Here is a 16,962-nt window from a genome sequence, read left to right as displayed (position 1 = left end):
GCACTTCCTTGCCATTGCACTTCCTCCTGCTGATCTTTATTCCCTGTGTGTTGCTGCTACCTCAGACATTTTACCAGAAACCATAACATTTTATTAACAAGGAAAACTTGTTAATGGCCTGGATCTTAAAGCTAAGTATTCAGGACCCATCTTATACTTTCAGGTTATTTGTAGGTTGCTGTTCTACTTGCCCCACCATCATGGTTCCCCTGTACTGTAACTGAGGGACACCAAGGCACTAGCTAATCTGTAGGTCTTCTATGTGGACCATTGCCAGTTTTACCCCATCAGTCTTAACCATCTTCCTTTTTTAAATATCATCCAGCCATATTTTTCTATTCAAAGTTACTTTCCAACGTCCTCATTGTATATTCATGTCAGGTGAATCAGCAAGTCAATGTCTCTTTCATTCTTGGCATACAGCTTGTTGACATCCATATTGAGGAAGTGGATCTTCAATCCACTTTTGAACTTATATCCCAACCTACTTTGTGTGATTATTCTACAGTCTCTTCAGTTCTTGAAGAAGGCTCTTAATCGCCTTCTTACTTTGTATAGTGTCAGGCATTTACTGATTCAGGAACTGTCTGTGACATTGAGTCATAAGCTTTCCATTAGTTCATCCAGGAATCCAGCATATTCCAGTTTATGCATATTCCAATCCTGTGTATTGGTTACTTCTGATTATCCAAAACAATTCCCTTTGAATACAGGTAATCAGAAGTGGCTACCAAATGCTTGTTTAGAAATAGCTCCAAATGTTTGTTTAGAAATAGCTCCAACATACTGTATGTTTCTGATTGATGCAAATCTACTATCTTCTGCCCTAGATATGCACTGAATTTATGAATTTTCTTTCTCAACTTTCTGCGTGCTGGTCAGTCCAATAAGTGCTGTCAAACAAATCCTTTTGAATTTGGCAGACAGAAACTACCAGCTGTACTCACAAAAAATGTAAAAGGCCTTTGCTAGTTGTGCAATTGAAAGACATTAATTCAGTGGACTTTTAGTGACACTGATATAATAGTAAAAGTGGCTTTATGCATAATGGTGACTCTGTGTTGCTATATAAAAAAAAAAAAAACTAAATAAATAACATTTTGTGCTCTTGGACTTTTATTTTATTTTATGATCTACAGTTATTCTGCTCCAGAAAATGGAAAATTTTCAAAGAAATCTCTCATTATTAGTAGCTCAGTGTTGATTTTAAAAAGGTGAAACCCCAAGAATAAACGTCATTTTGAAACTGTGATATTTGGCTTTATGTTTCCCTCTCTTAACACCCTTCTCAGTGTGTCTTATTTCACACACCAAGTAGTGCCCTTCATCAAGGGTTAGAGATATCTTTGGGATTCAGCTACTGTAGTTAAATTTGTAGCTTGTGTTAGCCATGAACAAAGCAGTAAGGTGAATAAAATTGTCAGGCAGAAGCTTGTGCTCACTTTAACTAGTATTAATGAAAGATCAAAACACATTATGGGCGGTTCAGAGACAATCTTGGAAGAACTTAAAATTAATTAGTAAGGAATGTTGTTTAAGATGGCATGACACTATCAGATGTGCATTTAAATGTAGGTTTTGGGAGGCAACTGCTCTCCCTCTTTCCGATTTTTACTATTATACACAATATAGAACAGTCAAACATTAAGATTATAAAATAACAGATGATTAATTATTTGTTCATTATTTCATATTTCTCATATACATTTTTTTTTAGATTCTTCAAAGTATACACTGTTTATCTTGATGACAGTTTTGCACACTACTGGCACCCTACAACTGTTCAACAGATATGGGAACTTGTTCAAGACTGTTGGAAAATCATTCCAGGTGACTACCTCATGACGATGGTTGAGAGAATGCCAAGAGTCTGGAACGCTGTGAAAGGAAACGGTGGCTTATTTTTGCTTACTTTATAATTCCATGTGATATTTTATAGTTTTGATGCTTTTAGTATATCAAACTTTTGACTTGTAATACAACACACACACACACACACACACACACACACACACTAATAAGTCCATCTATCATACTGTATAAGACACGTTGTACAGTATATATGGAGTTACTCATTGGTATGGGTTGATATGTACACTGTGTAGCTATAATGCGAGTGCAGGTTAATTCTCAGCCCATCAGTGACACTAATGTGATAATGTAGAAAAGTGCATCAGGTAAAACAACATTGCTATGATTTTTAAAATGCCTCCGTGTCTCCAGTAGTAGATCCTGAAATCTCCAGCCAACAGTGTTGCTTTGAAATGAAGCTTGGAAGACAACACAAATTGTGCATAAAAATAATTTGGTTTAAGGGTACATCTGGAGACCTAACAGTGGGCCAATAAAGCAGGTGTATATAATTAAATATCCAATACGTGCCAACAGTAACTTTTCACCTGAAACAGTGTCATTGCTGTGATGAAGATGATCCACTATCCAACAGCTTTAGAGCAAAAGCTGATCCTATTGTGGTATATTAGAGAGGTGCTAACGAACCGTGCAGAGTAACTAGCAACATAAATTATACATCTACATAGTAACTGTACAGCTGATAAAATTGCAAATGAGTTCGTAGTATACCTAATAAACTGGCATATTTTGTATATGACAACGTTCATGGTTAATGCTTTAAGCAGGGGTGTTTAAGGAATTTGCAACTGCTATATAAAATTATTTAAAACTAATCTTGGTGAGCAGTTAACATGGCATTGTTGTTTAACCATAAATTATTATTTTAATGGCTATAAATAAGACAATACAAAGTGGTTAAGTTTAATTTTTTCCTCATAATAATCAGGGTTGGATAATCACAGTAGAGAGGGTAAAAAATATCATTTAATTTAATTTAATTCTAATGTATCTAGACAATTGAAGATATTGTTTACATGTTTACAGCAATTTTACATTTTTACGGTGTCTTCTCAAGAACTCCTCAAGTTCGGGCCCACAAATGTATTTCCCGAGTCAGACTCTGAAACATCATCCATGACCACTCTTTTTGACTAAGCTGCTGTGTTTAGAACTTTTGGAGTCCAGCAACTCCATATGATGCCTCCATTATGTGTTGATCCTGAACCCCTGCTGCATTCTCCCCTCCTCCCCACTGTCTCTTTGGTAGCAGTAGCTTCATGTGGAGACAGAGTCTCCTGCAGGGCTGCCAGCTGTCAGCAAGCCTCTCCTTTATACACTCCAGCCATCAATATCCTCCCTCTGCTGGGGCAGCCTGATGTACACCTCCAGTACACTGGACACCAAATGATTTAGTTTGAAGTGTCTGTCACAGTTGCAGGGCACTGAAACAGACACTTGTGAGTAAATAACAACTTCAAATGTTCTTCATGCGTGCATTAGAACAAATAAACAACAACAAAAGAATAATGGTATAATGACTTTATATGACTTCGGGGTTTTCTTTAACTCTGAATTTTCACTCATTTAATTGCTTGCGGTTCTTTCACCTTGTACAAATCAGCTTGCCCGAGCCTTGTGGAAAGAAGCACTCATGTCAATGTGGTATTTATCACCTTTGATAAAGAAGAAATTAGTGTGAAAATAAGGTCGTTGATCACAAACGGTTAGATAAGCTGTCAAGGGAAAAAAATCAATGGTGAGAGTGCAACTCGTCATCCACAAACATGGGACAAGACCGCAAAAAGCAAAGTTGCCTCAGGTTGACAACATTACCGTGAAACTTCAGCTCAAACCTATTATTAAATGCCACTTCAATCTCTGAATAGACTCTCAAACTCATCCAGTGAAGAAAACTTACAAGCACTATTTATGCCACGATCACTGCACAATTACAAGGTGAATGTTATGGTGTTTGTATTTTCTAATATCACAGGTGTATTAATCCTGAGTGCAATAACTCTATTGATAGTTTCTTCTGCAGATCTGATTGTACAGTATGTAGCTCCAGGGGTCTGTTCTTTGGATCTGTGCTTTTACCCTGTCCATCACCCCCTGTGTGTATAGAGCGCTGTAAGAGAAGGGAACAGATGGGAATCCGATTGAAGAGATGAGTCGCTTCTAATTACCTAATGAGCAAAAGGATCAGCTTGATTTGTCGCTCTTGTTAGGTTAAGTGGAGAGAATCGACTGAGAAGCCAGTCTGCCATTTTGGCTCAAGTCTCTTTTCCATCTCTTTTATACTGTATCTGTGCATCTGTAAACACCAACTGTACACACAGGCAGTGAAGCAAATATTACGATTTCTTGACTTTTCTGCGTTAAAAGGTTTGGTCAGTTTTTATTTCTTAAAACAAAATTCTTGTAATTAGTTACCATGAAAAAAATTGGACATGAGTTAATCGATTCATAAAGGCTATGATGCTAAAGCAAACTGTTATGTATTCATCAGACAATGAAGGTTACCAAAAAGAAAGTACTTGAGCATGAAACCAGACATATCACTGGAAGGCCAAATCACAAAACATTGGCTAATTTCTACTGTAATTAGCCATGTCATGCGATCAAAGACCGCAATGTCTATACATGATCAAAGCCGAAATAGACCAAAGCATTAAGCAACTGAAAGAAGTTGTATAAGATCGTAATGTCTAGAGAAAGCTGATTCATAGAGTCAAGAAAAATCAGACTTGATTCGTTGGATAATAAAGAACACAGTTACTTTAAAATATTTTTTTTACTTTATTTTGATTGAATTGAATGATTTATTTGATTTGTCACATACTGTATACAGTACATTGTGACAACATAAGTTCATCAGGGATCAGAATGCAGAATCAGTCATGATATGGCACACCTGGTGCAGAATGCATTAAGGGCCTTGCTCGTTGTATCAGAAAATCACACAATAGCAAGGTTTTACCATTTAAGCAGATTGTTTGGTTGACGTGATACAGTGATATCATTAAAACAAATCATTTTTGTCAAAATCTACTTTAAGTTTTATTTGCTTTATTAGTTTTATTAACTTCATTCTTTTATCTAGAATCCTGCCATGCTTACCAGCAGTGGATTTTTATCAGAATATGGTTCAAATTTTGCTTCAGTATTGCATCAATAATTATTCAGTATTATATCAGTAACTGTATATCATATCCGTACCTGTAAGCCAAAGCATCAGATTCAGAGTTTGTTGCCCCACACTGTTCGCTCCAACTGCTGCCATACAGAAGACAGGTTGAGAGGAGGGTCTGTGAAACAAACCCCACCAGCTGTTGTAATTCATGTTTTTTTGAGTGGTGTTTATGTACATCATGGCAGAGAGTGTGCTGAATGCTGCTCACAGTATGAGGGCCATGTTTTACGTCGTCTCTTTGTGACCCCCCTCCCCCCACCCTCCACCCCCACCCTCGTTATTGACCATGTTGCACATTATAAATCAAAGGCGGCCGTGGCGCTCCTGCAAGTGGCTAATGAAGGCTCATTTTTAACATCGCTAAATGGTCCTGACAAAGAGTCTAATGAGGAAATCAATAATTTAGCGATTGTTGCTTTGCTTATACTAATACATCCCGCTTGTTGGGCTGGAATCCAGTGAAAGCCAGGCTATTTTTTACTGTGCCATTTCTGCGAATCAGCATGTTTTTTTTTTTTTTTGATTAATTTTCTACAGCAGTCTTTTGACTGATGGGAAGACATTTTGCCAATTTTGTAAATGCTTTAAAAGGCTTTAGTGATACTAAAAAGTCTCATTCCGAATTAAACCAGATGACACAGCAGCCACTTCTTTTCTAATTACAGAGATATAAAGATTGATTATCAAGTGTTGTTTCTTTTTTGAGTTTCTGAGATACTTCTTTTCAGGAGAGTAAAAATCCAATTATTTCAATTCTAAACCCATACAGAGGCTGAAAGGTGCATCAACAATCATTCCTGGCTTTCAGCTCTCAACACATTATTTATTTATTTATTTATTTATTTATTTATTTATTATTATTATTATTTTACATTTTTTTACACTAAAAGCTTTTGCATTTGTTACATTAAATCCTAAACCAGTCTAAAACTGTAATTATTATAAAAAACAAATATATTTGCTGTGGTGATCAGGGTTCATGATTCAGGCCACACAGAGACTATATGCTGAGTGAAGACAGCGTCCGTCTCTGTGGCCTGGCTTTATTTGTAGGATCATTCACATTAACCTCTTTGGACTTTTACTGGACTTGAAACAAGATGGATTTGGCCCAGGTGTAGTTTCTATCATAATAGTATTACTGAGCTTTAATGCTGTAAATACCATATCATGTTGCAGTACATTGTTTGTTTAATTATTCTATTACTACAGTCATGATAATTTCATTTGGTCTGTTGGTCTTTTTAGTATCTTTTTTTCTGGATTGTTGACTTTATTTGGATATACTTTAATGAAGGTTTGCACTTATATAATACAGTAGATGAAGTAACATGCATATTTTGGCATGGAATAGTAAAAAGGCAATCACACATTTAAGCAGTAACACCTAAGTTGCAAGTTGCTGGATTGTATTTAAATACAATGACAAGTGTCTTTCTAGCTCAATGTCTTTATGACAATTTTGGTATGAAAAAGTAACATTAAGATCAGCCTTTATTTGTCATATATACATTACTGCACAGTGAAATTCTTAATTCTTCACATATCCCAGGTGTTTGATAGTAGGTTGGGGTCAGAGCACAGGGTCAGCCATTATATGGTGCCCCTGGAGGTTAAGGACCTTGCTCAAGGTCCCAACAGCAGCAACTTGCTGGAGCTGGAAGTAGAAGGTTCTGGGCAGTGACTGAAGGTGTGATCTGATAGTTGTCCAGGAAGATCATTAGATCCTGATGGGGATGGTTGCTACATACAGGAGTAAAGGTTTAAACAGTAGTTGTTATGACATCCTGTTGTATTTTTCTATTATGAGGGAGATTTTAGGAGTTGCCCAGAACCAGACTATGTATTTTTATCCATTACACATTTACACACAAACATACACTTTCTCATACACCTTCATTCCTGATTGTGTGTGTTTTTTTTTTTTTTAAATATATATTACCATGTTCTGTTTAATTATGTGGTGTGGGAGTTATGCTGCTGCTAAAATTAATAAGCTTTTCATTTGCCTTACAAAACTTAAAATTTTTGCCCTACATTTGCATTTTTTTCTCTTTTTCTGTCATGGCTTTGGAGCCAGATTTTGACCCTCTAAAATAGGTTACTAATTTCTGCTAGCAGGATTTCTTTACGGTGGCCGAAAAGTACAAACCGAAATAACGAAACCGAAAACAAAATAACAAATAAAAAAAAAACCAAAATAAAAAACAAAACAACAAAACAGAAAACAAAATAACAAATTTAAAAACAAAATAAAAAACAAAACAACAAAACCGAAAACAAAATAACAAATTTAAAAACAAAATAAAAACAAAACAACAAAACTGAAAACAAAATAACAAATTCAAAATCAAAATAAGAAAAATAAATACAATATAACAAATCAGAAAACACAACGACATATTCAGAAACAAAATACCAAATGAGAAAACACAACAACAATTCATTCAAAAGGTAGGTATAGGTCGCAAATTAAATTCTTATTGCTGATCGGATGAGACATCTGTCACTCAAGACATACAAGAACCACATTTAACACAACTTAGTTGAGCAAAGTGCTGTATAATCCTAAAATACTAAAAACAATTCTTAAAATAAAATATATCTAAATGTCCGTGTGGCTGCAGTACTTTATATATACAGTATGTGCTATATTTTGAGTGACAGATGTCTCGTCCAATCAGCGATAAGAATCAACAAGCCAAAAAAGGTTGGTGTGGTTTGCAAATGATATTCTTACCGCTGATTGGACGAGACATCTGACACTTAAGATCAGCAAAAATAATTTCATTCGTAAGCCACGCATAGGCCTGTTGACTCTCACCACTGATTGGACAAGACATCTGTCACTCAGGAAGTGTGCAGCCTCACGGACATTTAGATGTTTTTTCTTTTAAGGATCCATTTCAGTATTTTACATTATATATTACTTCAGTCAACTAAGTTGTGTTAAATGTGGTTTTAAAATTATTCGGACTTCACTTGATAGTACTGGCTGTATGTCTTGAGTGACAGATATACCTACCAACTACGTATACCTACCTTTTCCGGTTTGACTGAATTGTCATTGTGTTTCCTCATTCGGTATTTTTTATCTGGATATGTCATTATGTTGTTTAATTTGTTATATTGTTTTCAGTTTTGTTATTTTGATTTCTGTGTTGTTATTGTTTTCGGTTTTGTTATTTTGTTTTGCACTTTTTGGCCACCGTATTTCTTTAAAAGCTGGTCAACATCATTACAGTTAATTTAACCCAGTCATACCGCATATCAGCAGTTCACTGAGCCATAAAGTCAATTGTTAGACAAAATAATGTTCTACTATAACTTTTTGTTTATAGCTTTATACAATATAACCTTATATTGTGGCACTTGATTTTTATGTCCATAGTCATTCAGGGCTCATGCAGTTGCCAGGCATGACCTATGTCCAGTTAACAGGACTGTACATTAATTAATTGTTAATTGTGCCAGGGTTCAACTTCTATTTGCAATGACTGTTCTAAATATAATTTAAAATGAATTTATGCAATACAATATATTGTATTACCATATTAAATGTCACAACCCATTAGTGTGAGTTACTGAAAAAAAACCATAGTAGGTACTGCATAATACGCAGTTAGGATAAATGAATAAAGATACTAAATAATGAGATTTAAAAGTATTTGTTGGAACCATACTCCAAAGATTCCTCATCTGCTACACTGAACCTTAAAGTTATTTTACAAGCTTTATGATGCAAATGCATATTATAGGTATTTTGTACACAACAGAAATAACACTTACATACATTGCATCTAACCTTTTTCGTACAGCACTTTATATTTGTAATATTTGCAAGCTTCAATCTTGGGGACCATGATCAAACTCTTTCTTTTGTTGCCTTGACTTGATGCAGAGCCTCAGGTAATTATGTGTGAATGACCTGCTGAGTGTGATATTGAGTGATAATGAAGAATGGGCCTTCATCCATCCATCTCTGCCTCTTCCTCTTGTCTGATAGCTCGGCACACTCCCGACCTCCATTACTTACAGACTGGGAGCTTGCAGGACTCTGGCTGTGAGCAAACTACTCATCTGACCTTTCTGACCTCTGGAGGTCAGTTTACATTAGCTGCTGATCAAAGACCAACGTCAGTCACTGAAGATCATTAATCACTTGGACTAAATCGGACTTTGGCGACATATAAAAATGTTGCCAGAGGTTGTACATTATCATAACTTGGGCTCTGTGTTCTGTATATTCAAATCATGCTTAATATATCTGCACACTTATGTGGTTATTAATGACTTATACAACAACTCAATTATAAGAGCTAAGCAATTTATAATATAGGCATATTAGAAGTTTTCTTAGAATATAATTAAATAATAGTTAGCCATGTTAATGGGGGTGGTAGCTGGTACAGTGCACTTTTCTCATGCTTTATTATTGTAAAGTAAAATATCATCAGAAATCCTAAATTCAGAAATAGAGGACTAAAACGCCTGGACATGAAATATTTTGAGTTAAAATGTGGAAAATACAAAAGTCAACAATCATTAAAGAGGTTATATCTGTAGTCCAGGGTAAGGCATAAATTGCAGTTATCTTTCTCAGTAATATATTCTTGCACTGTAAAAAGTAAAATAAAAAATGAGAAAGCTCAAAATGGCAAGGTGACGTGATGCACATTACTTAATTCTTTATTTACTCTCATTTGCTCATTATTTATACCACTTATCCTGCACAGGATCACAGGAGGCCTGGGGCACATCCCAGGAGACTCAGGGCACTAGGTGGGGAATCCCCTGGGGGCTATCACAGTCCTTTACAGGGCACACAAGAATACACTTTAGAATTAGGCTACGCTGCGTGTCTTTCAACGGTGGGAGGAAACCCACCAAGCACGGAGAGAACATGCAAACCCACGCACACAGACCGAAGGTGGGAATTTAACCCTGGAGGTGTGTGGGCACGGTTCTAACCACTAACCCACTGTGCCACACTAAACTTTTGATTGTTATTCAAAAAAAAATTATCAAATAGAAAAAGTATTAAATTGTTTTATTAACAGAATCAGCTGTGATTAAAAAAAAGGCAAATGCTTTACATAAAAGTCCACATATGTTAGGACTGATCAGCCAGTTTTCATGCTCCATGTTTTTATGCCAGTTCTGCCTCGGACTGGCCAACCAGTCTCACCATATAGACTCCACATTAGTGCAAGAGAAAAGTGTTTGCCTTATTATTTACTGTCGATATCATGGTTTGAATCCTAGCAGAGAAAACTAGCTGTGCTTTCAGGGGGCATTGGGTGGCACTCTCATGTTGATCACAACACTCTCGCTCTGTTTGACCAAATTGTTTTTAAATAAAAAGGAAAAATGATGTTCAAGATTTTGAGTCAGTTGATCATATAATAAATTATATATATATATATATATATATATATATATATATATATATATATATATAAATGAATTCAATCGAATTTAACAGTTACCTTTCTGACTTAAAACAGTAAGTTAGATAAACAGCTTCTGCTTTAATATTTTGAGATTCTCTACTATTTTTAAATCAGTGTGGATTTAATACAGGTCTGAATGGGCGAGAGTGCGAAAGAAAAGTGCTAACCGTACCCCAAACTCTAGCCATTAAAAACAAACAAAAAAAAATCCCTTAAGTGGAAAAAACATTTCTAAAGTGACATAGAATTTAAAAAAAGGCTCACATACTAAATTTGCAGGAATGTACATGACTCATGTGAAAAGGCTTATATGCCTTATAAGGTCGTATTAATCCACATTCTTAAGTGAGTTGTGATGTTAGAGGAGTTTTTTTGTCCTTGTGCTCAACTAATTGAAGGCAACTTTGAAGTAACTTTTCTTTCATGATTAATATTTTACTAGTGCCATGTTGAATCAAGGTGTGGGGACTGGGCATGAGGGGTCCAGCTTCATGTCACTGTTTGGCATTGTCACTCGCTTTCTAATCATCTGTGCAGACACTTTTGTCTTACAGACAGCTAACAACTTACACAGTGTGACTTCCTCAGCTGTAAGGCTCCATGTGTGCTTAAATTACACTTCCTCAGACACAACCTGATTATTTGAGTATTTGTCAGGTAAACTTGAATTTGCCTTTACATACAAAAATGGGCCTCATTTCTCAATCTGGATTCAAATAGATTTTTTGTAAACAGTTCATAGGGGCATTTAAACAAGAACATTGGTAATCCCAAATTTTTTTTTCCATTAAAATTTAGATCACATCCCACTCATGCTGTTGAGTTTGTATAAATTAGATTTAAGTAATATACTTTTCATACATTTTGGATTTGTCTGTATATAACCTATATTGTAATGAGGTTCAGGGTGTACCCCGCCTCGTGCCCTAAGCCTCCTGGGATAGACTTCAGGTCTCCGCAACCCTGAATACAGGATAAAGTGGTATGGAGATGAAAATTTCTTAACTTTTTATATTGGTCACAATTAAAGTATCTCTAAACTCACACCATGTCAAGACTTAAAGGGCTACAGCAGCAAAAGATCTCACCAAAACTGAACAAGAATACATGGTTGGGTCAGATATTCAGGTGGTTAAAATATGGCATAAATAGCATAAAATATATATATTTTTTTTTAATGGATCCAGGCTGCTGCTGGTGATGCAATGGTGAGGAGAATATTTTCCTGGCACTCCTTGGGCAACTGAGAATCTTTTAAATGCCACAGCCGTCTTGAGTATTGTTGCTGACCATGTTCATCTCTTTAACATGCCATGTCACAAAGCTAAAATCATCTCACCTGGTTTCTTGAATATGACAATGACATCACTTTATCATCTCACTGTATCAGCTCCCTGTATCACCGTATCTCAATATGGACAGTTGCATCATGGATGTGCAGCCGACACATGCATGGCAATATGGACCAAAAATCCCTAAGAAATGTTTCTAGCACTTTGTTGAGTCTGTGTTAAGAAAAAATAAGGTTGTTCAGTCAAAAGGAGGTCCAAACTTATACCAGCAAGATGTATCTAATGAAGCGGCCATGGGTATATGTACATATCATGCTAGATAGTCACAGAATAAAAATCACAGCAAGACCATTTTGTGAAAGTAAGTTTTTATATTATTCATAAATTATTTAAAAAAATATGAAAAATGATGAATGTTAAATAATCCAAGAATTATGACAATAAATCTACTTTTTTTTAAAAAGAGGGCCATTGTTTGTATGAGCATTTAAGTAAAACAATTAAAAATCTAGTTTGGATAAATGTTTGTATTTAATGAGATATCCTTCACTGTTTAGTTGCCGCTTTATCATTAAGCTGTCATTTTTCAGTTCTTCGTTTTTTTGCGAAATAAATGTGTGTCTTTTGTATTTGATAATACACAGGTAAGTCGCTTACTTAGCTCAATGTATCCAATGCTTTTAACTTCATTTTATTGTCATGTACATAGTTTAAAAATGCATTCATTACAAAATATAAGCACCAAAGACATTCGATAACTCATATTTAGAGTTTAGAATGATCACACCGCAATGTAGACAGATGTTAACAAGCAGAAATGGGCCCGAGGACAATGCTATCTGCCATATGCCATGAACCTAAATCTGTCAAACATTAGCTTTCTTATCTTACCTCTATTGATCTGTTCCCTCTGTTTAACCAAGTCTCAGAGTATTACAGTATCAGAGGATGACTGCAAACATGTCCACTGTTTTTTTGCGAGGCATCAGAGCATCTTTGAGGGTTTGTTTTGGTTCACAGGAACTCTTCAGGGCTGTATCAGGGGAACACTTTTACTTACAATATCACAGTGGAATGAGAAACAAGACTGAGCCAAGTTTAGCTCTTCAGAACATCAACAACTCCCTCTGGAGAAATCAAACACATTAAACGGACTGCCAGAGAACTTTAGAAGTAAAAAAAAAATGGATTTCATAGTGAATAGTTTTACTGTGTTGTTTTATTTCCCCACAATATACAGATCCCTTATTATTAGGACTGATGATTTTATATCTATTTTATATATTATTTTAAAATAATCTCAGGATTAGGTACTTTTGAATGCAAATTAATAATGATATTTTATTTAAATTCATGCAACTGAAGTAAAAAAAAATATGCATACAGTATTGGTACTGTAGCTTCACACTCTTAATTCTAACCTTTTATAGCTTTTCTTACCCACTATTTAATTCACATGAAATGTTAAGAGTTTTTCAACCGTGAGACCAAGCTGAAAATCGTACTGTACATGTAAGCATTTCACAAATAATTAAAACTACTGACCTTGTACCATTGACTTATCTACAGAACTCAAAGTCATGCAGTTTATTAACTTCAGTGCACATATCCACATGATCATTTGTAGAGTGCATCTGGATCAATACAATGCAGGTTCCAACTTCTTAGCAACCCATTCATTAATCCCTCTCCACTGTCCTCCTCAGTTTAAAAGTATCAAATCCATTATTCTTTGACTTTTGTGCACTACAGTTCCTGGGCATCTCTGCAGGTCACCCAGCCCCATGCCCCAACACTCTTTAATTTCAGTCGATACTAGTCAGGTGCTGATGAATGCACCCATTTGTATCATGCATGTTCACTATAACACCCTGCTGCACTCTCCATCTCTGCCATATCACTTAAAGTCAATACGTAACGTAAATGCAAAACGTAATCAAAATGACTTCCACAACGTCCAAACCGCAAACCCTGAGAAAGCTCAGAATAAATCAAAGAGCAGCTTGCTGCTCAGTCCAGTCACCTCATCCCAACTTCTTTCCCTTCCTTTGTTCTGTAGAAATGAAAATCGGATCAATTGATCTGGCGTGAAAACGTAAATACATCTCCACGATCAGGCACTTAAGCAGCGAAAGCATCGGATTGCTGAAGGTGCCTTCAAGGTGAGTGACTTGGCCTTGTCAGATCAGAGGAGTGTGTATTAGCGAGCGCTAAAGTGGCAGTGCATTAGTCCCTGAGGCTCTATTCTCAGCCAGGGGAGAGCTTGACCTTTCAGGAGCTGCTGAGTGGCCCCACTGGTGACGCCAGGAGACAAGCTTCCTCAGGTGGAAGGGAATGGCGGTGCATTTGAATTATTCAACGTGGATGCCAAGCATGCCAGCGAGACTGATGTCCCTTTACTCTTTTGTCCCTTTTTCTGCCTCGGCACAATATCACACACCCTCCAAGACTATTGCACCAGTTCTGTTTAAAGCAGAGTGGTACTTTAATAATCACCTTAATGCTGCTGTATCCAATAAAAGATAGGAATAGTGATATGCGGAGGCTATTTACAAAGAGGATGTGTATGTGCGTGTGTGTTTGTGTGTGTGTGTGTGGGGGGGTAGGGTGTTGGTGTGTGTGTGTGTGATTTGGGAAAAAGAGAAAAAGTAATGAAATTCTTTACACCTTTACAGGTTTTAATACAGTTTAATTACTGAGAGTGCCACATATTACACAAAGGTACAGAATGGTAATAAGAAAGGAAAGAAATCTAAAAATCTACACTTCTCTAAAATAATTATTCAAACTGTATCTATGCACATTTTACTTAGTTTAAGTAATCTTATTAAATGCATACTCTTACTGCTAGGGTTGATTATCATCTTTTTAAATAAAAAATAAAACTCTTAGTGGTGTAGGTTGGTTGTGTTGATGGTCAGTAACCTAGTGAACCAATATAAGGACTTATTTCATGATAGATATTTCAAATCATTTATATGGACCAAATATTAGTAAAGTGGGACACTTAATATTGATCTTGTGTAGCTTCACCTGTTTATTTATTTATTTATTTATTTATTGATTGATTGATTGATTTATTTGGCTTTAAACATTTTAAAAGAGATTTTAAGCTTTTTGTAATAGGGTCTGGTGTAGTGAACAAAACTGTATGATAAAAATGTGTCTCACTTTACTAATGTCCAGAGTTAGTCAGGATAAGGGCATCTGTCAAAAATCATACATGAACTGTAAATGTTCTTATTTCCCCCCAAAGCTTTATTTTCTAATATAAACCAATTGATCTAACAGTTGTATGACAGTTGATAATCTTATTTTACGTTAGTATGTCTAATTAGACAAAATTACCTCATAATCTGGAGCAAAGTTTTGCAGTATAATAAACGGTAGGTATTTAGGATCCTTAATCTGATTGTGAATCTCTTCAATATTTTAAAACTGTAATACAAAGTCAAACTGTAAAAAAAAAAAAAAACTTATATTTAACGCAATATACTGTAGGAATACTTTTATAGGACTAGTGAATTTACAATGAACCCAAATGCAAATTTTATAAGAATAAATTACTGGGAGGTGGTGTAGAAATGTGTGGAATTACTTTAGTTTATTCTTGACATTGTCTAATACTGTCAGCATTTAAATCAAAAACTCTTAGTACTTATGTATCAAAGACTGCAAGCCAGACCCTTGGAAGAATTTGGATTTTAAACACATGTTTACAGATTACACAATCTCTGAAGAGAATGCAAGGCCTCCATTCACAGCCTGTCCCTATAATAATGGACCATAGTAAAAATAGGACTTTATGTTGTTGCCCTTGTTGTAGCCTTGATGTCCTTGGCAACAATAAAAATAGGGCCATTTGAACTGGGTTACGAAAACAAGATAAAGTTCTAACTGGGTATTCAAATGCTGTGAACAAACTTAATGTTCGTCATGTGAGTTACTGAAGGACACGTAAGTAAAGGAAAAAGCTTAAAAAATCTAAAAAGCTAAAATAAACACACTTGTTTAATGGTGCATTAAATACCAAATTTGTATTCCTTGGCAATATCAAAACAAATCCAGTCATTAGGGTAAAAATGAAAATAATTGTGTATGAACACAAACAAGGCATGAATGACTGAAATTGAGATGTAATACAGAGATCATGTGATCTGGGTCAATCTGGGTTGGTGACCTTAAGTCTTGAGAACTTAAGACTAATCAGATGCTTGGTTGTAACTGGCTAGGATGAAAGAGTTTGGTGGTAAATGGTGTTTCTGGAGACTGGAGCACTTGTCACAGTAATCATAAACTAAAATAATCTCCCTCTCATTCTCTTTCTCTCTCTCTCTCTCTCTCTCTCTCTCTCTCTCTCTCTCTCTCTCATCCTAATTGCAAAGATTTTGAAAGATCATGAGAAACATTTTTCATTTTAAATGAGCTTACAGTGTATCGGTAACCTTCACCTCTACCAGTATCATCTGACAAGTCAAACAGTTGTTTCTATCCTTAATAATATAGATAGATAGATAGATAGATAGATAGATAGATAGATAGATAGATAGATAGATAGATAGATAGTTTAGAATACTACAAATAGTTCCATTACTACAAGGTGCGGAGAATAAATTATAGAGGCAGTGGACAGTGCTGTAAATCTTCTCTTTATAGTTCCACTTATTCTGCTTTAGAATATCAACTTTATTAACTTCCAGATTCCCGGGTAGAATCCCAAATAGCGTTAAATGGAAAGCTAGTCAATGACATGTCCCTTGGGGTTGGAGAGGGATTTAACCCTGGCAGGATTCAGCCTTGTGTAAGAAGCTAGTTAGCTTTGTAGCTGTAAATAATGTTGATGGCTGAAAGGCAATTCAGACCGACTTTACAGAACGGCAGTTATTAAAAAGACAAAGTGTTATTCAAGATGGCATAATGTTATCACATGTGCTTTCTTGCTAAAAGTGCTTCTGTGGCTAATTTTAAATGCGAGTTTTGGCAGGCAGATGCTCTCTTCTCTTTCCGGTACTGCAGACTGTACGAACTTACTTTCATCCATGCTTGTGACTGACGGTTAGTGTAATTAACGTTTATTAGAACACCTAGAACACATATAGTAAGGCCACTCACGAAATCCCTTTTGTCCAGTACAAGGTTAGAACCAACAGTTGTGTAAATACTGTAGGTA

The sequence above is a fragment of the Clarias gariepinus genome, chromosome 11 (genome assembly GCF_024256425.1).
Source record: "Clarias gariepinus isolate MV-2021 ecotype Netherlands chromosome 11, CGAR_prim_01v2, whole genome shotgun sequence".
NCBI classification, from domain to species: Eukaryota; Metazoa; Chordata; class Actinopteri; order Siluriformes; family Clariidae; genus Clarias; species Clarias gariepinus.
Note: the sequence above shows the minus strand (reverse complement) of the source record.